Source organism: Triturus cristatus, chromosome 4_1, assembly GCF_964204655.1.
Source record: "Triturus cristatus chromosome 4_1, aTriCri1.1, whole genome shotgun sequence".
NCBI lineage: Eukaryota > Metazoa > Chordata > Amphibia > Caudata > Salamandridae > Triturus > Triturus cristatus.
In genome coordinates this window covers 503,155,072-503,181,566 of record NC_140585.1, presented here as the reverse complement: position 1 = coordinate 503,181,566, position 26,495 = coordinate 503,155,072, and the positions used below count along the sequence as shown (strand labels likewise).

General features: G+C 46.4%; 1 protein-coding gene across 11 annotated transcripts in view; it reads left to right on the top strand.

Annotated features, from left to right (window-relative positions):
- The window catches only part of C2CD5 (C2 calcium dependent domain containing 5), an 875,314-nt gene that overhangs the window by 210,669 nt on the left and 638,150 nt on the right, over positions 1-26,495 (top strand). The window lies entirely within an intron of this gene.

The window sequence follows — 26,495 nt, the reverse complement described above, 5'->3', positions numbered from 1 at the left end:
CCCTCAGGTGTTCACGAAAGTGATGGCAGTAGTCGCAGCTCATCTGCGCAGATCGGGGGTTTCAGTCTTCCCCTATCTCGACGACTGGCTCTTGAAGGCGGGCTCGCCGCAGGCAGTCGTCTCCCACCTCCAGACAACGGCCGACCTCCTGCATTTGCTGGGGTTTTCCTTCAACGTGCCAAAGTCGCACCTGATTCCCTCTCAGAAGCTCCTCTTCATCGGAGCGGTTCTGGATACGTTACAGTTTCGGGTTTATCCTCCCGAACAGCGAGTCCGGGAAATTCGGGCTATGATTCCGATCTTTCGGCCCTGGTCCTGGGTTTCGGTCAGGAAGACCCTGAGGCTGCTGGGCCTCATGGCCTCCTGCATCCTGCTCCTCAATCATGCCAGGTGGCATATGCAGGCTCTGCAGTGGGACCTGAAGTTCCAGTGGGCGTAGCATCGGGGAAATCTGTCCGACTACGTCCAGATCTCGGAGGGCACTGCACAGGACTTGCAGTGGTGGCTCACGGACCAGCGTTGGGTCAGTGGCAGATCCCTCTCCCTTCCCCAACTGGAGCACACAGTGGTGACGGACGCGTCCCTCCTGGGGTGGGGCGGCCACATGGGAGAGGCGGAGATCAGAGGCCTCTGGTCTCCAGCGGAGTCCAAGCTCCATATCAACCTTTTAGAGCTCAGGGTGATCCTACTTGCACTGAAAGCATTCCTTCCCTCTGTCAAGGGGAGAGTAGTGCAGGTGTTCACGGACAACACCACTGCCATGTGGTACTGCAACAAGCAAGGTGGGGTGGGGTCGTGGACCCTATGTCAGGAGGCTCTGCGTCTCTGGACGTGGCTGGAACGTCAAGACTTTTCCTTAGTGGTTCAACACTTGGCAGGTTTTCTGAACGCCAGGGCGGACAAACGCAGCCACAGGTGCAGCCTCCACCTCCTTGCGTGGAGATTGAGCGGCAACACTCTATTCCATTTTACTTGCCTCCTGAAGTCTGTAATGTGATTCTGGCAGCCAGGCGTCCCTCAACTAAAACTGTATATGCCTGTCGTGGAACAAATTTGTGGCATGGTGCACAGCGAAAGCTGTGGATCCCCTTTCTGCCCCTCTTACTGAGGTCCTATTGTTCCTTCCCTCTTTATATGAGGCAGGGTGCAGGATGTTGCAGCGCGGAAAAGAAGGGAGGAGATCCGCGAAGTCGAGACATAGGAACGAAAGCTCCTGCAGCCTGAGAAAGACGTAGACCCAGACATGGATATGACCCTGTTTTGCCAAATCGCACTCACACGTAAGAAACTCTGATCCCGGACAGAACGGGAGGTGCAGACTCACATCCAGGACTCCCATCACCGACTGTATGAGTTGGGAGATACGGCAGGGAAACTACTGGCCTGGTTAGGCATGAAGGAAAGAGAATCAAGATGGGTGGCCACGATACACGAGAAGAAAGCTTGACCAAGGAGGACCGAGCCCTAGATCAGGATATTACCATGACAGAAGTACTAGATGTAATTAATGTACACAAATCTGGGAAAACCCCATGTTCAAATGGACCGCCAGCGCCCTCATCTCTTAAATATGTACCACGTAGCACGAGAGGAGGGAACACTCCCCACAGACCTCTGTAGTGGTGATTCTCAAACCAGGGAAGCCATTGGAGAGCTGTGGGTCCTATCACCCAATCTCATTACTTAATCTTGAAACCAAAACCCTGGCCTCCATTCTAGCGACGCGTTTGCTACTGGTGATCATGTCTCTCATCCACCATGATCAATCCGGCTTCATGCACAAACGAGCTCCACGCTTCAACCTCCGTCGCTTGGCCAACTGGCTAGATACGGTGAAAAATGGGTCCGCCCCACATCAGTTTCTTTCCCTAGATGCAGAAAAACCCTTTGACACAGTTCACTGGTGTTAGAAATGGGGGTCTCTAGTTGGCAGAGATAGGCCTAATATGGGTTTAACACCACGCAGAAGGCCAAAGCCACGGATTTAGCATGGTCCTCAAAGGAGAGGGAATTATCGAACCGAACACACAGGTTTTTTACAATGGGTTTGGGCACTGGGGGAGTACCCGGCGTTGGCGGCCACCACTTGTCTCTCCAGAGGTGAAAGTCTGCCAAATAGGAGGATCTCTGTTTTGGATGAGTTAAGCTGGAGACAGTTCATTTCCATCCAGATGGCTATGGCAGATAGATCGTCTCGAAATTTGGCGGCATCCTGCCTGGGATCCTTAGTAAAGTATAGCATCATCTGCATATGACACCAGAGAGATATTACGGGTTTTGGCCAACATATCTAAACCAAACAAGCCAAAACGACAGTCATCCACAATACACTTTTAAAAATATGACTTTTAAATGGTAGAAATAGTTCAGTTCAAAGTAAATTGCAGATGCAACACTTTTCACACAAAGTACCTTGGATGCTTCGCGCACACAAACAAAAAGGGTTACCGGTAAGGTGATGTGTCGGTTCCTTACATTCAGGAAAGTTGATGCGTCGGTTCTTTGCTCCGGGGAAGGTGAGGGTCCTTACTGCTGCGCAGGGGAGGTAATGTGTCAGTTCCTTACCGGAGAGGAAGTGATGCATCGGTTTCTAACTGCGTGGAGAGGTGTGATGCGACGATCCGGGACAATGCATGGATTCTTGCAGCTGCAAAGCAGGGTTTGCGTTGGAATCGGTGAGGTGATCTCCGACTTTGGAGATCGGTGCACTCGATGCGGTGTGTGGCGATATCTCGAGTCGCGGGCAGGTGGTGCGATGATTTCCCTCGGCGATGCGGCTGAAACAGGTGCGGATGCATGACGCTTCTCGTTGTTGCGTTGCTTTTCCAGCTCCCGACAGCCAGAATAACCTCCAGAGGCCCAGAACAGCTACAGGCACCTCTTGGCAGGTCAGAACTCTCAGCAAGGAAGTTCAGGGGAGCTGGGGTTGAAGTCTTTCTGTCCCTGAGACTTCAGAACAGGAGGCAAGCTCTTCTTCAAGCCCTAAAGATCTTCCTCAAGCAGGGGACACAGCACACAGCAAAGTCCTTTTCCCTTTCCTTGGCGGAATGTAGCCACTACAGGCCAACCCCAGACCGCCAACAGCACACAGGGCTAGTATTCCTCCTCAGTTTCTCCAGCTCTTCTCCTTGGCAAAGCTTCCTCTTGATTCCCAGAAATGATCTAAAAGTCTGGGGTATGTCTATAGTAAATCTCTTTGTTCTCTAGTGCAGAGAAGCTCTTTGCCCAGCCCAAACCAGTTTTGTCCTCTCTGGTGCAGCTTCCTGGCAGGAGGTGGAGACAGCATTGTCCTTGGCAGACCAGGCCCATTCAGGTGTGAAAGAAATCTCCTCCCCCTACTCTGAATGTAGCCCAGGTCTATTCAGCCCACCCCTGACTCACACTGGAAAGGCAGGACACACCTCAACCCCCCAAGTGGCTGTCTAAAACAGAATGCACATCCCCAGCTGCTGTCAATCCAAAGCCAGACAGTCAATACACAACCTAGCAGAGGCACACTGGATGGTTAAGCAAGAAAATACCTACTTTCTAAAGGTGGTGTTTTCAAACCCAGAATGTAAAAATCCCCCTCACTAAAAGATGCATCTTAACATTCTGAGTTCAGGCATGTCAAACTTTATTTTTCTATCTTTTTCCGATGGGCAGTAATGCACATCAGATGTTATGAGAAAACTCCCCATTCTATCCTATGGGGACAGATAGCCTTACAATAGTGAAAAACAAGATTGGCAGTATTTCAATATCAGGACATTCCACACACACAAGGGCATGTCCCACCTTTCACATACACTGCACCCTGCCCACATGGGTGACTTGGGCTTACCTTAGCGGTGACTAACGTAAGAAAAAGGAAGGCTAGGGCCTGGCAAGTGGGTGCACTTTCCAATTCGACATAGCAATAACCAGACTGCATATAGGCAATGGCAGGTCTGCGACCTTGTTGCAAGGCTGCTTTTGTAGGTGGCACAATTGGTGCTGCAAACCTACTGGCAGCATTTGATTTACAGGCCCTGGGCACACACAGCGCACTGTACTAGGGACTGACTAGTAAATCAAATATGCCAATCATGGAATCACCAATACATAACAATTTACAAAGGGAGCACTTGCACTTTGGCACTGAACAGCAGTGGCATAGTGCCCAAAGCATCTAGAACAGCAAAAACGAAGCCCAACACACAGCAAAATAACAGTAGGCAAGGACAAATATACAGGGGAAACCCACACCAATGATGCCAGGTCTAACACCTGACCTTTCATGCGCTAAGTCCTAGTGAAATTTGGATTTGGACACTGTTTTATGACATGGGTGAAGTTGGTCTACACTAATCCCAGAGCCAGGGTCCGATTTAATAGGAAATTGTCGGCAGACTTCCCAATAAAAAGAGGAACTTGTCAAGGTTGCCTTCTTGCTATTCGCTCTGATATTGGAGCCACTGGCATGTCTGATTAGAACTCATCCAGGAATAAGTGGTTTCCGAGACAATTGAGGTTGCCTCGGAGACAAACTAATTTCTCTCTATGCAGAGGACATCCTACTTTATTTAACTTACCCTGACGAGACACTCCCACTAATACTGCAACTGTTTAAGGTGTATAGTGAACATGTGGGATATAGCATAAATTGGGATAAGTCAAATCTGTACCCTGTTTGAGGTACCATTGATACAAACACAATTCCGAGACACCTTTACATAACCAGTGAGGGATTCAGATACCTGGGACTTTACATCTCCACCAATGAAGTAGACTGCCTACACCATAACATCAAACAGGTTATTGTGTAATTCCGTGAAGACGGGGCCAGATGGAGGCAGCTCCCTCTGGCACTGCTGGGTAGAGCAGCTATGTATTAAATGACCATTCTCCCTAAGCTACTCTACATCTTACAGACCACATACCATAGAGCGCCAGGGGCAATTTTCAATGCGATTAACATTGAATTCCGTACAGTTTAATGGAATGAGGGTCACCTAAGTGTGGTGCTGCAGACCCTACAACGCAACCAATACAATCGGGGGATTACCCTGCCAGACATACAATCTTATTATTGAGCCACACATCTCATCGTAATTAATGAATGGGAACGTGTGACTGGAGACCACCCCACATAGGGTCTGGAAAGACTCCAATTCCAGAAACACGCTTACCTCCACTACATCTACTGGGATGCAGGAACTCAGGGCCTGTTGCCTGCCACACACAGATCGATCGAGGCATGGAAAGGGGCGGAGCAACAAATGAGATGGGACGAAAAGCTGATAAGGGGGACGCCCCTCTGGGAGGGCAAGAGGCTACCTGAAATATGTAGACTTCAGAGATTCAAGAAATGGGACATGGTTGGGATTACTACTGTAGGTAATATCCTACAAGGTGGCAACTTAATCTCCTTTCAGCACTTTAAACTGAATACCACCTTGCACATACACAAAAATACCAAAACCTGCAATTGCAAGACGCCTGGAGAGCAGAAACGATAGATACTGCAGACATCCTCAAATATGCACCATTGGAGGGTAGATTACTGTAAGAGGAAATGCCCTCCAGGGCGGTATCCTGGACATACAAAACTTTAATCAATAGCATTGCTGATAAATTGAAATCCTCCGGTCCAAATGAGAAGACACCACTGATCTACTAGAGGATATTGATTGGGAAGGGGCTTTGATGCACCCAAGAGAGGTGGTAATTAAGCTCCGACTAAGACTGATACAATACAAAATCCTCCACAGGGTATACTTTGATAGGGCCCGACTCATACTACGGGGAGGGCAGTCTCACCCAATTGCTTACACTGCAATATAGAACGGGGCACCTATATACACACGTTATGGGAATGCCAATACATACAAAGCTACTGGTCACGGCTAGTAAAAGAACTGAATGATATACTGGAGGCTCAGATTGCCATGGACCCTAAATGCATATTACTTTGCATCCCCACGGAAGATGACCTTCCCAGACACAAACTTCTACTATGTAACTTAGGGCTGATATTTGCCAAAAGAGACATTGCCAGACACTGGGGAGCCACGGACCTGCCCACAAGAGCAGAGTGGTGAGCCAGTATGGACTTTTACATTGGAGCAGAGAAGACAACTTAACCGGCCAGAGGATGCCCCAAAAAGTTAACTAAGATATGGTCCCCATGGCTGAGCTACTATGGCCTAGAAATAGAAGGGTTGGGAGTTCACAACACTCATCCAACTACAGAAGAGTAGTCACTCTTCATGCATATGTTAATAAGAAGGGACCACCGCTGGGTACGGAGGGGGTAGGTGCAATTTCTGGAACATATTCTTGTACCTCTGTTTGCCCGAAGTGATTATTGAATGTATTAATGTAAAATGTACTGTGTACAATGGTTCTCCTACTGATGCAATGTGAGAAAGTGCCATCTTTCTTGCATGGTATGCCCCCACTTTTTGTTGAATTGCTGGTGTGCTTTGAGTGTGCCCTGGGCTCCTGCCAATCAGGTGCCCAGGGCCTGTTGTAATGATGAAAGGTAAGGACGCAATCTCCAGGCTTTATTCATTTAACTCCACCCAACACACATGGAGCGTCCTCCCAGTCAGGCGATGAACGGCAACTGTCCTACCGACATCGAATCCCCGCCCGCGGACACTCCATGCATCCGACTACATTCGAACAAACACAAACTACATCGCGCGCTAACCGCGCGATGCTACACAAGTCCACCACTACACCACCTTCCCCCTTTTAAAAACACAAAACAAAATGTATTTAACATTTACAGTAAAATCCTAATATCTAATAAAACCCTCAAATTTCTTGGGTAATTTCAGTGTCCGACCCCTAGAGGTACAGGCACTAGAATTATGACATGATGTGGAAGAAACAGATTGGGTGTTAATGACTGACCCATGCTCAACACTTTGTGTTAAAACAGGTGGAACCGAACCCGCGGCTTCCTTCCCTGAATCTAACCACTGTTCCCACTCTGAATCATCTTCCATTTTCTTGTGATTATCGTGTATGATCTCCGCTTGACGCGGAGAAACTTTAACTAGATGCCTTTTATTCCACCAACCTTTGTTACCTACAAAAGCAGCCCCCTTACTGACTTTAAGCACCTGTTCAGGAGTAAGAAATTTCGATTCCCCTTTCCTTACAAAGTTTGGGTTCTTGATCAACACCCAATCTCCAACCAGCACATCCATGCAATGCAAGTTACATTTTTTATTAAACACATTTTTCATCACAACCTGTTTTGACTTTACCCTCTCCGCAATTTCATTAAAGTTGACCTTATTTTCACCAGAAATCTTCTGTAGCCAAGAAGGAAAAAGAACAGTGTGTGCTTCTCTACCCCTTAATAAAGTGAAAGGAGCTACGTCAGTGGTACAATGTGGGGAAGTATTGTAATTCCAAATCTTTTGTTCAACAAAGGATGTCACATCTATCCCAGAAGCAAGTGCGGATTGAATGCCCTCTTTCAGAACCTTATTACCACGCTCAACCAACCCGTTGGATGTAGGGGAATATAATGCAACCTTCAAATGTTTGACATCGGAATCCTTTAAAAATGAACACATTCTCTCTGAAACGAAGTGTGTGCCATTATCGGTAACTATCGTTTTCGGAAAATCCTCCAAATGAAAAATTTTCCTCAAAAAATTGATAGTTGCATCAGTGTCCGGAGATGCCACAAAACTATGATACATCCATTTCGAAAAATAGTCTACCGCTAAAATCACATACCTTTCGTCTCGATTAAGAATAGAATAAGGACCTGAAAAATCAAGACCAATTTTTTCCCACGGACTACCTGGAAACTCTGTGGGGTGTATAGGAGATTTGATGGTGCGCCAATGCTTGTCTGACAGCAAACAGACGGAACAGCAATCAATCATCTTTTTGACTTGGGTATCTAATGATGGCCACCAGTAATGCTGCTTGATTTTCATTATGGTTTTAGTCACCCCTAAATGTCCCAGATGCGCCTCGTTGATAATTGAGGGCCGAAGGGAGGTCGGAGGAACAAATTTGTCACCGCGCTGAACAATCTTATTTTCCACCGAAAGTTCAGCAGCAACCTGAGCAAACACACGCAATTCCCCAGACAAGCACCTAGCATCAGGCCAAGAATGAGAGGAATACTCTACCACTTTCTGTAAAACCAAATCTTTTTCGCTCGCAGAACTCCAATCGGATTCAGATAGAGCAGACTTATATTCTTGAATTGCGTCCACAATAGCTACGCATTCAATCTCTTCAGGGACCGAATCTTCGTCATCATCTTTGTGCATTAATAATCTAGACAAACAGTCAGCACGAAAATTCTTACCGCCCTGTATGTACTTGATCTCAAAACAAAACTCTTGTAGTTTGGATACCAATCTCATTAATCTCGCCGACATGCTAGGTGAATTTACTTTACTAAAAATGTAAACGAGCGGTTTATGGTCCGTAACCAACTCAAACTTACGTCCCCAAATATACATTCTGAACTTGTGAACAGCCCATACGCATGCCAGTGCCTCCCTCTCGATGGTACTGTACTGTTGCTCAAACGATTTCAAGGAACGCGAGGCAAACGCTACAGTCTGTTCTTGACCCTCTACTTTCTGACTGAGAATTGCCCCGAGCCCATGGATACTAGCATCTACTGTTATACAAGAGAGACAGTCATCTCTGAAAGCGTGTAACGCCTGAGCTGCCACCACCATTTCTTTTACATCTTCAAAACACTTGTCTAACTCAGTAGACCAATTGAAACTCTGTCCCTTCCTAAGCAGTGTGCGCAAAGGTTCTTCAGCTTGGGCATAGCAAGGTACGAACCTAGCATAATATTCAGCTAGCCCAAGAAAGGAACGTAAGGCATCCTTGTCTAAAGGAGGCTTAGCGTCCTCAATAGCTCTGATTACAGAGAACTTGGGTTTAATTCCAAAACTTGATATGGAGTGACCCAAATAATCCAGTTCCTGTATGGCGAATTTGCACTTGTCCGCACGGACGGTCATGTTTCTAGACTTCAGGATAGAAAGTACTCTCCCCAAAATGACATTATGGTCATTCACAGATTTTGCGAAAATTAAAATGTCGTCCAAGTAAGCTTGAACTCCCTCAACGTTACGAAAAAGGGTATCCATAAGCTTCTGGAAAACGCTGCCAGCGGAGACAAGACCGAACGGTAAACGTAAGAACTTGAATGCCCCGAATGGGGTGACGAAAGTTGTTAGCTCTTGCGAGTCTTTCGTCAACGCTACCTGATGGTACGCCGATCTTAAATCTATCAATGAAAACCATCTGGCCCCCCCGAGATTCGCTAACAACTCGTGAATCTTCGGCAGCGGGTGGCAATCCACAATAACATTTTTATTTAGCGCGTGCAAGTCGGCACAGAGTCTAATCTCGCCGGATTTCTTGCGTGCTACCACAATGGGAGCCACCCACTGTGAAGAGTCGGTAGCCTCAATAATCCCTTGATCACATAGGTTTTGTAAAGTATGCTTCAATTCGTCCTTGACACTCAAAGGAACAGAGCGTACTTTATGCGTGACTGGCTGGGCACCGGGAACTAATCTGATGTGATGTTCAAATCCTTTGACCAAACCCACTTTCTCGTTAAAAACCTCTTTAAATTCAGAAATTATTTTTTCTACTTGTACGTTCTCATGTATAGTGACAGGACACTCTAAACTACATACTGGCAGATCACCCACCTTAATTGCATTCTCATCCCCTGGGACTAAATATAGTCCCATCCGTGCTAAGTCTTTCCACCCAATGATGTTTTTCCCTTTCTCAGCAACGTAGATTTTAGTCTCGGTTTCTCTCCCGAGACATTGTACAGTGCCCGTAAAATACCCAATCATATTAATATCTTTTTCCCCAAATGCCTTGGGATTTACGTCGGACTGTAGTGATTTAACCTGTCTTGTCCACAATTCGTAGAAAGTTGTGTCCCTTAAAATCGTAATGGGTGATCCTGAATCGGCCATTACCTGCAATGGGACACTATCAATAATAGCAGAACATAAAGGACCTTTTATACTGTTAGGTCCATTATCACAATCAAGTGTAACAATTACATTACTTAGCGAATTGCTGCATGTATCTATCTCATTGTCGATACTGTTCACATTGAGTGACCTTCGGGCATTCCTGCACACACCCTGGAAAGGACCAACTTTTTTACAAATAACACAGCGTTTACCTATGGCAGGGCAACTTGGAGAATTACCTATGTGGAACTTGGACCCACATCTGTAACAGAACAATTGTTTCTTTTGAATGAATTTTACATTTCTATTTTTGACATTTATGGTACAAATAGGATTGTCTTGTTCTGCCTCAGCGGATGACACAACATTAATGCCGGTTTTAGCTGTTTCTAGCATGACTTTACTTGAGATCACGGAACGCTCGATACTCAGAGCTAATTCAGTAACCTCAGATAAAGAAGGATTTTTACAACCCAGAATTCTTTCCCTGATCTTTCGTGAAACACAATTAAAAACAAATTGGTCCCTGATGTAATTGTCAGTGAGTGATCCAAAACCACAAGTAGTAGCCAAAACCCTTAGTGCTGAAATGTATTCTTCGACCTTCTCTTCCTCTCCCTGTTTCCTTTTGTAGAATTTATGACGCTCCAACATAATATTTGGCTCATCAGAAAACTGTTTTTTAACCGAGCGACGGCTTCTATATATACGTTCCATTCGTTGTCCCCAGAACTGGATGCCGGAGCAGGAACAGGGTCATTACTATCGAAAATCCTTTGTGCAGCTTGACCCAAACATCCGAAGAGTAAAGCAAATTTACGTGCAGGTGAATACTCTGTTGCATCAATGGCTACCAAATGATTTTCGAATAGTCTGTACCATTCTGACCAAATAATTGGTGGGCACCCTGGTTTGCTGAGGAAAGGAGGGGGTTGTGTTATCAACTGAACATTGGCCATCATAGAAAACAACCAATTTACGGAGACAAATATGTGTACCAGAACTTTTTAACAACCCAACAAAATATTATATGAATTCTCAAAAACCAAATATGTTGAAGAAAGAGAAAAAATAATTCAATTACGATATGCAGTGTCTCCAATACTTGATGTATTGCTGGACGTTATGATGAACCCTATTCCAGATGTATGTGCTGTGCAGTGCTGTGATGACCCAGATTAAACAATAGTCAGTCACGAACTTCGAAACTTCCAAATTATAGCGTGCGCATCGCTGGGAGAAACAGATGCACTATGAACAGAAATAGCAGAGCTTATGATCAAACGCTCGGCAGGCTGATGCTTGAAAACGATAACTAATTAAATGATCCCCTGCTGTAGCGTGCGCATCGCAGTAAGTAGCACAGGAGCGCTGAGTAACACCGTTAATGAAATCTAACCTCAAGCGTGTGCATCGCTGGCAATTGAGCAGGTGCACGGCAATTTGAAAACAAATAAATAAATAAAGCGTGCGCGTCGCTGAATAAAATGAGTGGGCTTCAGACGCGCTGTGCTTGTTGCCGGTAATCCCAATTCCAATGCTCCCAATACAAGATGGCGTCGCGTCGCGTGATGACGTCGATCCGCCGAGTGATGTCTGGGGGCTGAGCGCGCGCCGGCTGGGTGCTCCGAGTGCTCCGCACAAATTACAAGGCAAAGACCACGTACCTCCTTGTACCCTCACCACACAGGCGGCGCAGGTCAGCGTTTCTTGACTTGTCACGCGATTCTGCAGCTCCTGCTTCGAAGACGGCGAAAGGATACAGGTACGATAGTTTATTCGTAAAATTCGGAAATCCTCCTTTGCGTGGGTATGTGGGTGGAGTCACTCGTCGCCAAATGTAATGATGAACGATAAGGACGCAATCTCCAGATGTATGAATAAGGCTTTATTCATTTAACTCCACCCAACACACATGGAGCGTCCTCCCAGGCAGGCGATGAACGGCAACTGTCCTACCGACATCGAATCCCCGCCCGCGGACACTCCATGCATCCGACTACATTCGAACAAACACAAACTACATCGCGCGCTAACCGCGCGATGCTACACAAGTCCACCACTACACCTGTGTTCCTTCCCTAAAACTGCATTGAAGCCTAAACCCAATTGGCATCTCTGCCCACATGTCAGCCCCTGGTAAATGGTACCCAGGGCCCTGTGACCAGAGAAGCCCCCTAAGGGCTGCAGCACTTATTGTGCCACCCGTAGAGGCCCTGTACCCTGACACACACACACTGCCTTTGCAGGCTGAGTGACTTGGTGCAGAACAAAATATCTCTGTGTGCCATGCCCACAAAACACACTGCCCTGGCATACCTCAGTCACCCCTCTAGCTGTGTGCCCTATGCCAGTGGTGTGAGTACAGGTGCATGAGCCCGGTATCCCTACAGTTCCCAGGTCCATTCCTGGGCACTGTAAGTGCAGTGCTGCCATTTAGAGTATATGGTGCTGGGAAGACTGAGAAGTTTGATATCAAACTTCTCAGCACATTAAACCCACACTGATGCCAGTGTGGGATTTAATGTAAAATGCACGACAGAGGGCATCTTAGAGATGCCCCTTGGACCTAACCAACAACCAGCGTCCTGACTGAGAGGCTGCCACCCAGCAGACATGTTGCTGGACCCCTGGGTAGAGAGCCATCCGCTCTCGTGGGTCTGCAACAATGCTCATCCCGGGCGAGGTGCTAGGTCTCCTCCCCCAGGATGGGCAGGGGAAGCTTCAAAGGCATGCCGCCTTTGTGAGCTTCTCCAGGCCACTTGCTGTGCTCAGCAACTGGCACCCACCGGTTCTGACCCCCCACTCTGGCGGGAAGATCGGCGGGAAAACCCAAGTGAGGAAAGGGGGAGTGCCAGCCTCTGCCAACCCCACCCCTCAGGTGGGGGAGGCGAGGTGAAGCACAATTCCGGGCTCTTGCCATCATGAGAATGGGGAGCCCTACCCAATCAGGACTAGGCTCCTGCCTGCTCCCACTGGAAAGTGGCAGGATAATAATCCACATTTATAAAGCGCGAACAATCACCCGTAAGGGTCTCTAGGCACTGGGGGCTGTCGGGAAGATTAAGCAATCTGTTGCCCAGAGTCACATGGTGCTGGGCTAAGCTGCCTCCGTCGCCGGGGATCGAACCGTGATCCCCAGATTCCAGAGTTAGTCACTCTGGCCGCGGCGCCACACCTCTTCCCTAATAGTACCCACCCCAGGGAAGGGACCCATTGGTCCCTGACCTTCACCTACCTGTAACGCCCCTAAATTTAGTATTTAGGGGCACCCTGAACCTTCCTTCCTCAGATCCCGATTCTGAAACTACCAAGAAGAACAAGAAGAAAGAAGACCTGCCGTGCAGCTGCTAACAAGCGGACGACACCAACTGACTTGGCCCCAGCCCTACAGGCCTGTCGACCCTCGAACCTGCTCCTGCTAAATCCCGGCGTCTCCAGTGGTCAGCAACCTCAAAAATCCCGGAAGACCTGACTGCTTTGCTCCTCTAAATGACTGAGACTCCCACGAGCGGTGTTTCTGCACAAACAAAGCAACAACCCTTGGTGCCAAGCCAGGAACCACGAATCCAGCACACTCTGCACCCGCAGAGCCCGGACTGTGCCTGAGTGAACAAAGACCATAAGGACGTCCCCCCGGCGACTGTGACCACGAATCCAGCACCAAAGGACCCACCTCGACGCCCCTGACGATGCCTGCAGCCTCACAACCAGACATCCCCCCCAACCGCGACCAGCTGAGGTTAAGATTTCCCGACGCCAAAAGACACCCCGGCGCCCTGCGGCCCTCTGTGCCTAACTCCTGGGTGCCTACCTAACCTACAGCTCCCCAACTTACCTCTCGAAGTGGTGGTCGCACCTGAAGAATCTTCGTCCCCGAGCTTGCAGCCTTTGTTCGTCTTGCAGCTTCTCCATTGAAATGCATTGAGCGCCCGACGGCTCAAAAGCACCCTGCACCTAGCCGCCCGAGTGCCCCTGGAAGTGCAACATCTATCCTATCTTACTTCCCCACTTGCCCTGTGTAAGTGACCAGGAGTTCAGCTCCCACAGCCGCGTAGCCTGCCTGCAAGTAGCCACCAACCAAAGGCCCCCTGCCCGCCATAGGCTGACATTGGGCCTACCCTCTCTGCACCCGGCTGCCCCTGTGCCGCTGAAGGTGTAACAACTGTACCTACCTGACCCTGGGAGACCCCTGAGTCTATGCCCAGAACCTTAACTCTGGCAGTCGAGTACTTACCTGAAAGCCGATAACTCACTTTTTCTGCATAGGGTAACATTGACTGGTTTTCACTTGGAATTTCTTCTGTCAAGTTTTGAAACTTTGAAATATTCACTAAAAATCACCCGATCAACAAAAACGAAATTACTCGCCTGTTATCAGGAGAGATCCCAGTGCTGGATCTTTGTGCCCAGCACGGACCCTGCAAAGCAATTACAACTGTGATTTTCCGATAACCAAACTTTCCTCCTTAGGATAACATTGCCTGGATTTTGCCAGAAATTCTTCCAAGTGTCGATTTTTAAAACATACAAATATTCCTTAAAAATCCCCTGTGTAACAAAAACGATTTCTTTCAACTGTTTAGAGGAGATGCACCAGGGCTGAATCCAGGATCCAGCCCTGAGTAAGAAAAACCTATGCAAAGTAATTGACATTGCCTTTACTTAAAAATTCCCATTGAGCTCAATGTTATAATTGTGTTTAACTTGTGTTGCCAATTGCAACAACTGTAACTATTGCATTTGAAAGTCTATTGCTTATTGAAAGTATTTAACTAAAGCATCTCATTCTGAGAAAGTATTTTGATACCTACTTGTGGTGCTAAAATAAAACAACTATATATTTTTATATACAAAACAATTGGCCCAGAGTTCAGTTCTTGAGTGTGTGAGACCATTTCTTGACTGTGTGTACAACAAATGCTTTACACTGTCCTCTGATACTGCCTTACTGCTCGACCAAGCTACCACTTTAGAGAGTAAGGTTATATCTAACTTTAGCCTCTGCCAAACCTCTGGGGACTGTGGACTCTGTGCACACTGAACCTTACTTTGGTGCAGTATATACAGAGCCACTTTCTTACATGCAATGGCTGAAGTTTTGTTTTTGTTTAAAATGAAAATACTAAAAATATATATTTTTTAAACTGGATTGTCCTTGCAGCTATTGGCCTTACACTTGAAAGCTCCATCTGTGCATTCTGTAAAGGAGAAAGTTCAAAGACCATTTAGTCGATGCCGCCCTTATATAAAGTAATCTGTGGGGGATTACCTGCAGTGTTCGGACCTTTCAAGGGCAAACAATGCAGCCTTTGCTTGCTCACCATTGAGTCTAAGGAGTAAGGGTTCTATTGCTGCAATTTTGCTGCTATTTTTGCTGGACAACTCTGAACCGTTTTAACCTTTTTAATCCTTGGATAGTGTGAGTACATATTCATGCTGTTTTTATGTGGCACAGAACTTGTATTGGGGGACTGTTTTGATTTTCGTTTTTCTGCGACAGAAGTTGTTTTGTTTGCAGTTGTGCTTTAATTGCTAATTTGTGCTTCCTTTGGTGTTGGAGCTCTGCTACTGTGTATATTCTGGACTTCTTTTTCGTCCTTTCTAGTGTGAAGCCATTATTTTGGAAGTTAGCGCTCTAGCTGTTGGAGGTGTCCAACCAGCTGTGAGCTCTTCCTATTTAAACAGCTTCCAGTGCAGTTGTGCCCCTGACATGCCAAAAGCAAGCCCTTCAGTGCCCAAATGAGACCAGGGGCCAGGGATCCTGCCGCCTGCTGTGTTTCTATCGTACTCAGTGGCTGAATTTGTGTCCTGGAAACTGTTTTGCTCTTGAGAACTTTTAAGTAAAATGACCTGTTTTATCATCATGGTTTTCAAATTATACCTAGATACCGGAGATTAATAAGAGCACACAAACATTACCTGAAAGGCGGCAATTGACTATTAGCTCTGCAGAGTTATTCCAGGTTACTTACCATCAATCAATCAATTGTTAGCGTGCTACACACCCGTGAGGGTCACAAGACGCTGAGTGGGTGGGGGGCGGTCCACAGATCTGTTAGCCGAACAGCCAGGTCTTGAGGGTCTTCCTGAAGGTGTTCAGGGAGGAGGCGTGTCTGACGTTTTCCGGGAGCTCGTTCCAGGATTTGACCGCAGTGTGAGAGAAGGATCTTCCGTCTGCCCTGGCGCTGTGGATGTGCGGGGAATCGGCCAGTGCGAGGTTCGAGGATCGGAGGTTTCTCTTGGGTACGTGGAAGTTGACTCTGTCATTGAGTTATTTGGGTCCGGTGTTGTGTAGGCATTTGTAGGCGTGGATGAGGATTTTGAAGGTGACTCTATTCTCTACGGGGAGACAGTAAAAGGCTTCGAAGGTGGTGGCTGATGTGTTCATGCCGGGGGATGCCCTGGACGAGTGCCATCGTTGTTCTGGATCGTCTGGAGTTTTCGGAGTAGGGGCTTGTTGATGCCGGCGTAGGGTGCGTTTCCATAGTCCACTCTGCTTGTGATGAGTGCGTGGGTGGCGGTCTTTTTTGACTCGGGGGAGAGGGGATACATTTGAATGTCTTGCAGAGGATGTGCCGGGTGTTAAAGCAGCTGGAGGTGATGCGTTGACCTGTTGGTTCATGTTGAGAGAAGAGTAGAGTATGATTCTGAGGTTTCTGGCGTGGTCCGAGGGGGTGGGTGGACTTCCAAGAGCAGTCGGCCACCAGGTGTTGTCGCATGCTGAGGGGGTGGTACCGAGTACGAGGACTTCTGTCTTCTCGGCGTTGAGTTTTAGGCAGCTGTCGGTCATCCAGGCCGCTATGTCCTGCATTCCTTTCTGGAAATGTAGGTGTTGCATTCAATAGAATAAAGAAGAAAGACTCCTCGTTGTAATGTTCAAGTAGTATATTTAATCTTGGGATTAGATCGTCCGGTACAGCATTCAAGTAGAAATGTAATCTGGTAAGAAAACCCCACCGGGAGCAGATAACCTCCTGCTCAGGCTCCAGGTAACTGATAAAATCCCTTGAACAGCAACAGGTAGAATCATGGATGACATCACAGAAGCATGACATAGACAAGCAGACACTAACACTAAGGATGGACAAAGAGGGAGGAAGAACAGGATGTAACACACCTCCCCCCTTTAACTGAAAAGATGAAGAAGATAAAACAGAAGATGGCAGAAGCAGAAAGGCAGAAGAAAGAAAGAACATAAACGCACAAGAAATAAACACCCTCTTCAACATGGTGGAAAGAAGAGGTAACACCAAAGGGCGCAGGTACAAAGGTTGTACAAGCACTGTAAGCTAACAAAAGAACGTAAGCATAAGTATATGTGGTAAAGTCCATAAGATGACAAATCCACAAAATGAAAACTGAACATCTCAAAACCAAATGAGCAAAAGTACAGTATGGCTAAGTACCTTAGATAGAAAATAAAATTTCAACTCCTCAAATTCGAATATTTTCGATTCCTCTCAAAATAAATCACAATAAAATTGAGCCCAACTCCTCACAGTAAATACATGAACACCTCTAAAAAAAGAGCACAATAAAAGTGGTCCATGACAATAAAACAGCTCTTCACAGAAACTAAGCCCCTGCGGCTCCTTACAATAAGTAACAGAAAATCACCAATACAACTGAGCCAAAGCGGCTCCTCACAGTAAAAACATGAACTCCTCTAACCATAGAGCACTATAAGTGGTTTACCTGAAATGACAATAAAATTGAGCCCTTACGGCTCCTCACAGCATGCACATGAACTCCTCTAACATAATAGAGCATTTATAAAGTGGTTCACAAAAAACAAGAACTAACAACTGAGCATCACTAAAGCTGATCAACAATAAGCAAGAGAAGAGTGGAGCACCTACGGCTCCTCACTGTAAGGATGTGAAATACTGAAACTGAACACCTCTAAATAATTACAGCACTTCCTTGGTTCATCAAAATTTTAGTACAAATAAAACTGAACATGAACAAAAGTGAGCACACCACGGCTCTTCAACTTTAAACTTAACAAGAATGGAGCGCCTCAACGAAGTTGAGCACAGATGTGGCTCCTCACAGCAACACTTGAAGAATTCATCAGCATGCATAGTTTCTTCCTTTCGTTCTTTCTTTCATTTAAACCATTAAACACCTCAACAAATAAATGGAGCACCTCAAAATGTAAATATTGAGCATCAAAAATGGCTCCCCACACAAAATAAATTAGAATCTCCAGCTCTAAGGAAGCATTGTAAACTGGCATGCATGAAATGACCTGCATAATGTATCACAAAACAGAAAATAAATAACAAACTGTAAATAATCAGACCAACAGCACAGATCGTACATTAGTTGACAATATTATAAACATAATAAATTAAAATAATAAATGTAGTCACCGTTATCAAAGCTTTGGAGACAGCTTCTTCTCTGAATAGAGTGTGGACGAAGGATAATCACCGTACCAATAAATCTTTTAGAACATGGAGACTGAATGTTCACTGCGGTGAAACCATTGTCAAAGTTCAGTGTCTTCCATGTGTTTCAAAAGAGGAAACACATGCCTGCTGATGAATCAAACTCCATCGGTCGCATCGTAGGCTGGATTGGTATTTAACTAACTGAATTCAGACTGGAAATGGTGATTTATGTGTCCACAAGGCGAGTGAAATGCAACCTGGTAAATCTTGTACGCTAATCCTAAAATCACCTTTAATTATAGAACTGCCACGACGTTTTGATTGCTTTTATGTGGTTAACACTACACACTTTATGTGCTACTTCCAAGCATAATATGGCGGCACGTACCGGAGACGCACGCTGAGTCGCTCCAGGCACGCTGCTGCTGGAAGATATCTACAGGCAGCAATGAAAACTGGAACGAAGAAAAACGTCACACAAGGTTCTTCAGCTGGTCCGCTTGAAAGGTGAGGAGCGCGTGCCTAGTTTAAACGTTTGAATGTCAGCACAGCAGTTAAACTAGACAGTTTGCTTTTAACATTGATTTCCAAAGTACCCAAATAAAATCAATGTAACAGTACTTTACCGATCTCACGGCAGAGCACCTCGAAATCCGAGTTCATCTGCAAGACGTGACGTGATCTGAATTTGGGTGTTTATTCAGCTATTTCCCACCACTAGATGAAGCAGCCTTTTCATGGATGTAGATAGGCTCACCTCAGTTGTACTCCCAAACAAACAGAAAGCGCACAAAAAGTCCATGAAAGTCACCTTTTTCCCCCCAAGTAGTGCGAAGGATGATGCCATCGGGGAGGCAGAAATTTCCCTTAAACTATACCAAGTAATCTCAGCAGGGTTCACAGACTATCCGGATCATCTCAGATGCACAGCCGGCAAAATTGATAATTGTTCACAGCACACCAACGCTACATTATTTCACAACTCTGATGGCAACAAAGTTAGTTTCAGAATATACTAGCAGCATAAAGTATCCATGTACAAGTTCCAAGTTATTCAAATCGAATCACTTCCTTTTGTAAGATGACTGTAAGGCAGGGAGTCTCCACATGTAGCTGCATATTATATCATGTAAGAGCAGATTTCAAACAGCAGGTGACAGCTTAAACATCCAACGTTTATGCGTAATTTATCATGTCCCAAACCCAACTTTCTTCTGGCTGTCTGCTGTTGTAGACACCGGTGGGGCAATCAAGAGGTTGGGCATGAGGTTGTTAGTTTCTTCTGTTGCAGTATGTTTTGATCACGTGTTGTTTCTTTCCTTAAATCGTTGCCAGTGTTGCATTCAATAGAATAAAGAAGAAAGACTCCTCGTTGTAATGTTCAAGTAGTATATTTAATCTTGGGATCAGATGGTCAGGTACAGCATTCAAGTAGAAATGTAATCTGATAAGAAAACCCCACCGGGAGCAGATAACCTCCTGCTCACCCTCCAGGTAACTGATAAAATCCCTTGAACAGCAACAGGTAGAATCATGGATGACATCACAGAGACATGATATAGACAAGCAGACACTAACACTAAGGAGGGACAAAGAGGGAGGAAGAGCAGGATGTAACACAAGTCTGGCGCTGATGGGGTCTTTGGTGAGGGAGGGGATGAGCTGGGTGTAGTCAGGCGAGGGGGGTGTAGTGGGAGACGTTGTCGAAGGCTTCTGAGAGGTCCAGAAGGATGAGGGCTGCGGAGTGGCCCTGGTCAGGGATGTTGCGTATGTTGTCTGTGGCGGCGAGTAGGGCGGTTTCGGTGCTGTGTTTGCTTCGGAATCCTGATTGTGATGGGTCGAGTATGGCGTTGTAATCAATGAAGCGTGTCAGCTCCCTGTTGACCATTTTCTCTGCAGCTTTTGCTGCGAAGGGGAGGAGCGAGATGGGGCGGTAGTTTTTGAGGTCAGTGGTGTCAGCTGTGGGCTTCTTGAGCAGGGGCCTGACTTCCGCGCATTTCGACTCATCTGGGAAAGTGCCTGTTTCGAAGGTGGTGTTGATGGTGTTTTGTAGTTCGGGTGCGATGACTGCGGCGGCTCTGTGGTAGATGTGAGGTCGGCAGGGGTCGGTGGGGGGCCCTGAGTGGATGCCTTACATGGTTGAGGCAGTGTCTTCGGCCGTGATTGGCATCCAGGTGGAGATGGTGGGGTGGCTGGTGTGTCTATGGGGCGGGTTGGCTGTGGCGTGAGGTTGATGGTCTCTGAAGTTGTCGTAGAGGTTTTTGATTTTGAGGTGGAAGTAAGTCCCAAGCTAGTCGCAGAGGTCTTGGGATGGCGTGATGTCTGTGGATTCGCTCCTAGGGTTGGAGAATTCTTGGATGACACTGAAGAGCTCCTTGGAGTTGGTGGAGTTGGCGAGGATCTTGGTGTGGATGAAGGTCCTCTTGGTGGTTCTGATCCGGTTGTGGTAGTCCGTCTTGGCATTCTTGTAGGTGGTGTGGTTTTCGTGTCATGGTATTTCTCCCGTTCTTCTTAAGGCGTCTGCAGGTGCGTCTGGCCTCTTGGAGATCGGAGGTGAACCAGGCGGCTTTCCTGGGTTCGTTGTTTGTCTGGGTTGCGTAGCGGGGTAAGCTCGCCTGCACAAGTGGAGATCCAGGTGTGGAGTTCCCTAGCTGCGGCATTGGCATCTGCTGCCGTGGTGTGGTTCACTCTGGTGAGGGTGGAGTTCAGATGCTCATCTGTGATTTGCTCCAGTTCCGTCATGGTGGGTGTGGGGCAGGTTTGGGTGTTTTGGGATTGTCGATGGTGAGGTGTACACAGTGGTGGTCGGTTCAAGGAGGTTGCGTGGTGTGGCTGAAGTGTACGCTGTTTCCTGCGGTGAAGATGGGGTCGAGGGTGTGTCCCGCCCTGTGGGTTGGTGTGGTGAGGAGTTGCTTGAGTCCGATGTTGGCGAGGTTGTCCCGTAGGGTGGTGGAGTTGGGGTCCGTGGGGTTGTCGAGATGGAAGTTCAGGTCCCTGATGAGTATGTAGTTCATTGAGGCGATGGCATGGAGTGTGATGAGGTCTGTGATGGCAGCAGAGAAGCAGGCCCGGGGGTTCTGTAGACTAGGGTTACGTGGAGTGTTGTGCCGGGGCTGGTCTTCATCTGGAAGTTCAGGTGTTCAGCAATAGAGATGGTCTCGCTGTAGGTGTGAGGCGGAGTGTGTTCTTGTGGGCGATGGCGAGGCCCCCTTCCGGGCTGGTTGGGGCGGTCCGTCCTCTGGATCTTATATCCGTCAGGGATGGCGGTGTTAATGTCGGGGCGGAGGTGGCATTGGTCCAGGTCTCTGTGAAGAAGGCGATGTCGGGCGAGAGTGCATCTAGTAGGTTCCATGTCTCCACGGCATGTTTGTGCACAGAGAGCGCGTTGAGGAAGATGCAGATGAGGGTGTCGTTGGTATGGTTGTCGGTAGTTTTGGAGGCCGGGGTGGTGTTGAAGGTCTGGTGGCAGTGGAGGCAGGAGAACTGGCTGTGGGTCGTGTTTGACGTGGCTTAGAGGCAGTCCCCGTGTCTTCCTGTATTGAGTGCATGGAGGGCAGCTGAGCTGTAGTGTGTGGGGGGGTGCGAGATGCAGGGTCCCTGGCCGCGGTGGGTCGTGGACGGGCACAGATGGGTTTGCCTTAGGCACGCCAGCAGCGCCCGCCAGGTGAGGTGGGGGGGACGTCAGCTGGGAGGTGGGGAGCGGACGAAGACAGGGGGGGTGGGCCGCAGGGGATGCAGCGGCGGGAATGGAGCGGGGATAGAATGAGGCAAGGGACTGAAAAACAAATTAACAGCGAAAAAACACAGACAGTACAGCAAGGTAAATAAGAAGACACAGATGGTACAGCACTTACGGGCGCAGCTAAATTAGGAACAGCACAGATAGTACCAGCAATTACAGGCGCAGGCAGAGCACACAGCGGCCTCGAACACCTCCCCGGGGGGGGGGTAGAAGGGCTCAACGGCGACGAAGGTGGATCGAACTGTGGGGAGAGCGTAGGCCTGAGACCAGGGTCAGAGGTCTTACTAGCGCTACCCCACAGCGGCCGCCATCAATTAGGGGAGGTGGAAGAGGCGTCAGCTGGGAGGCGGGGAGCGGACGAGGACAGGGGGGCTGGGCCGCAGGGGCAGCAGCGGTGGAACGGGAGCGGGGATAGAATGAGGCAAGGGACTGAAAAACAAATTAACAGCGAAAAAACACAGACAGTTCAGCAAGGTAAATAAGAAGACACAGATGGTACAGCAATTACGGGCGCACCATAACACGTTTGCTTGGTAAACATAACGCTGAACTCTTTACCTTATTAGATCAAAGCAAACCTGATATATTTCTGTTAATATAAACCTGGCTTAACTATGAATTATTGGCTGATTTATTGGCAGCTACACCCAGTGACTATAATTTGTTATACAGGAATAGACCCTCTTAGAAAGCGATGTGGGGGGTTCGCTGCAATAGTACAACACCACCTCCAGATTTCAGTAATGTCTCTTGAACCTATCCCTGACATTGATTTAATTGATTTAAAGATTGACTTCAACAATAATTCTTTGTTATGCTTACTATTATAACCCCAGATAGGACTTTCTTTCCCAAACCTTTCATGAATTGGCCAGTTCTCTTATGACTCATTATTATCAACTGGAAGTGGTTGGGGATTTTAACTATTGACACAATATTTAATCTCAATAAGATTCACAAATTCTGTATTTTCTTTAGTGAAGAGACTTACTTAATACATTCTCTCATACAGGTTAAGATATTCCAGCACATATCTTTCTCAGGTTCCATGGTATAAGAAGCAATGTATAGGGAGTCCCTAATTTTTCAGTCTAGGTCACCCTGTTGTGTAACCCTTAGCTAATTACTGGAGGCAAGAAAACAGCAATTTGACCTTAAGCACAATGCTTAAAACAGGGATTTTCAACTGTTTCCGTAATCAGAACTAACAATATTATATGAAAATCATCCTGAGCTACTAATATTATTAGTATGGTAACCGTGACCAAGTCAGAGATGATTACATTAGTGGGCTCTCCAAACAAGATTTTGGATTTGGAATACCTAATCATGTTTATTACATGACAGCTGTAGCTGCAATGCCCCTGGCACCAATGTAATAATATTTGTAATAAGTCTCCGAAATGATGCATGATTGAACCATCAAATGTTTTACTTTGGGGATTCATACATTCTTTCAACCAAGCAAAATCTTCTAATTTAGTACTACAGGCTACGAGCGGGAGAGCTACTTGAAAGTAGCTAGAGATCTACTTGTTGGACAAGCTTAAAACTTGGCTGTTTAGACAAGCCTATATGTGCAAGTTGGAGGTCTTCGACTCTTAGACAGGCCTTTACGTGCTAGTAAGACTCTCTGGTCCTTTTCATTCCCTTAGTTTTATAGCGCTGGTGGACTTGCGCTTTAGCAAGTACTATTAACATAACATAGCATAAACCTGCCAATACCAAATCAGTCTGAAGCAGTTCTCCATTGCAACACTCAAGATATGGTGTACACAAAATTTTCCCCTGCAAATTGGTATACATTGGGCAAACCATGCATGAAATCAGAATCTGCTTACACTGAAGCAGAGCCAGGTGTGACGTCACAAGTGCACCATTAGTTGAACTGTTTTTACAAAAAAATCATACCGAAGATAATCTCCTTTGGCAAATGATTTCAGTCATCAAGAAGCCAAGCAGAGGCAGCGACATCATAGCATTATTGAACAACGAAGAATTAAAATGGTTCTTGGGTCTTGACACCATAAACTCCGGCCTGAACAGAATGGAAATTATGCAGCCTTACTGTAACACAACGGTCAGACGACATGGTCTCTGATAACCTGACATAATTCTCCTTTTTACTAACTTATTCTTTTCCCAAAAACAGTCCAAATAGGGATGCCATTTTGCTCTGTCAAGCTGGCTATTCAGTTTGGTCCCACTTTCATCTTTCTCCCAGAGTTGTAAGAGAGGTTGATCCCACTGTTCAACTTAATTCTGTGAATGTTTTTTTCTCTCCCAGATTTCTCTCCCAATGTATTTATTATGATCCTTTTCCCTTATTGTTCATGTGCCCTGTCCTCATTTCAAAATGGCCACTGTCTTGCCAGTCAAAGTTGTTTGCCCGCAGTGGCCCTTTTTGCATGGCTTGTATCACTCCTCTGAGCATCTCTTATTGAAGGATACACTGCGTTGCCTATAACACGGGTTATTCAGCGCTCAAGTGTCCCAGCATGACCCAAATTCTCGTGGCGATTCAGTCGCATAAAGGGTGCCTGACAAGGGAAGTTTATCCCTTGGTTTCCACACCTTTCAATACAAAATTCCCTGTCTGCAGGCAACCAAGTAAGTATGTTTTGATTAAAGTCTGGCAGTACTATATGGCCACACCATGTAGCCTTGAAACTCTCTCCTCCCTCTCCCATTGGTTGCTTCCTCGAGCACCATCTGAGTTGGAATCCTTCATGTCCAACCCAATCCCTGTGTGAATCACCATGACAACCCAGTGTGCAGACACTTTGCTTTCTCGGACCGGTAAGTTCTCCCTCGAACCTGTATGACTCTGATCTGTGCTTGCAAACCTGCAAGCTTTCTTACCCTCTCATTCTCTGCATTTTCTTATTCTTTGGATGCACCTGCATCCCTTCTATATTGAGAACCGTTTCTTATACCAATATATATAAGTAATGCATATAGGACTTCCATACCAGTGCACAGTTTGCAATAATTATGCAGTAATTTTGTTGTGTGAGCTTCCCTTATATACGTTTCTTTTTGCGTTTCCCTTTTTATTTTACTTAGTACTGTCTAGAGTCAACACTAATTGAAGTCCTAAAAATGATCCTACAATTGTAGTGGTTTGCAATGCAGATGCCAAATATTGCAGTCACAGTTAAATGAGAATTTAAAAGACTCAAGATGTATATCAATTTTGTGGATTTATGATACATTTAATAAATTACACATATGTGTCACTCTTGCCAGAGCACTTTTTATTTTACCTCACTGTCACTCCTGTACAGAAAGTGTTATTATTTAGTATCACAGTTACCATAGGGACTATTGTTCCTTAGCAATCAAAGAAGGAAACTAATGGCAGCACTCAGGGTGGCGGCTCTATGTGGCTCCAGTGTTATTTCCGGGACATGACGGAGTTGACCCAGAGCCACACGACACCACATACCCGTGCGTTGGGGAATTGCTGAGAAAAATCTCTCAATCTAATTTGGTACCTGGGGATATTCCCAAGTTGAGGAATCTGCGGTTAGATTGAGTATCTACTGGCAATAGCATTGCCAAAGGTAAGTAACTTGTTCTTCACTGACCAATGCAGATTGTGCCAAGCTTTGCAGCCAGGGAGCGGTACCTACAGAGACCTGGGTTTGCAGCTAATGTGGCATCTGATAGCCAAGGATGATAGACTAATATAGTTAATAAAGACAGGAATGATGATCCTAGGTTTCAGGGGATTGTGTCAATCACTGTATACTTCAACCTCTACATTGATAATGGCAGAGACAAAAGTAAGACAAGCCTGTCTTACAACAGAATGAGTGGGAGTAAATATGAGGAATGAGACATTTTGCAGTCGATGTGACAGAGAAGCTGAGAGACAGTGACCAGAAGGGTTTTGGGAAAGAAGGGAGTTGATCTGATGCAGAAAGTTGGAGCATGGATTGGGAAGATGGTGAGGAAAGTGGATCACAAAAGTTAGCTGCTTGAATTACAAGAAACCACTGAGTTTGTTAAAATAAGAGGAATACCGTTAGAAAAGGAAATCACTCTCAATACAACTATACATTACAATTCTAAGTATTGGCTAGAGGTGAGTGGGGGTAATTTGTGGGGAACATCTTACTAATGTTGAACCTGCTTAATGCAACATTGATCATGGATTGACAATCAGAACCTGAAAAACCAGCTTGTTTGTTCCCTAGATAGTACTCACTTGAATACCTATTAAAATTCCAAGTATCAGTTTAGCTACATGGAAGTATTGTTTTATTGATGGGCTAATTGTGTCATGCTTCAACTCTTCTGAAACCTTTGAACCACCTGTTCAACTTACAGTTGATAATTTTTTTCAATTTACTGTGCTGTGCAAGAATGTTAGGCTGGGTT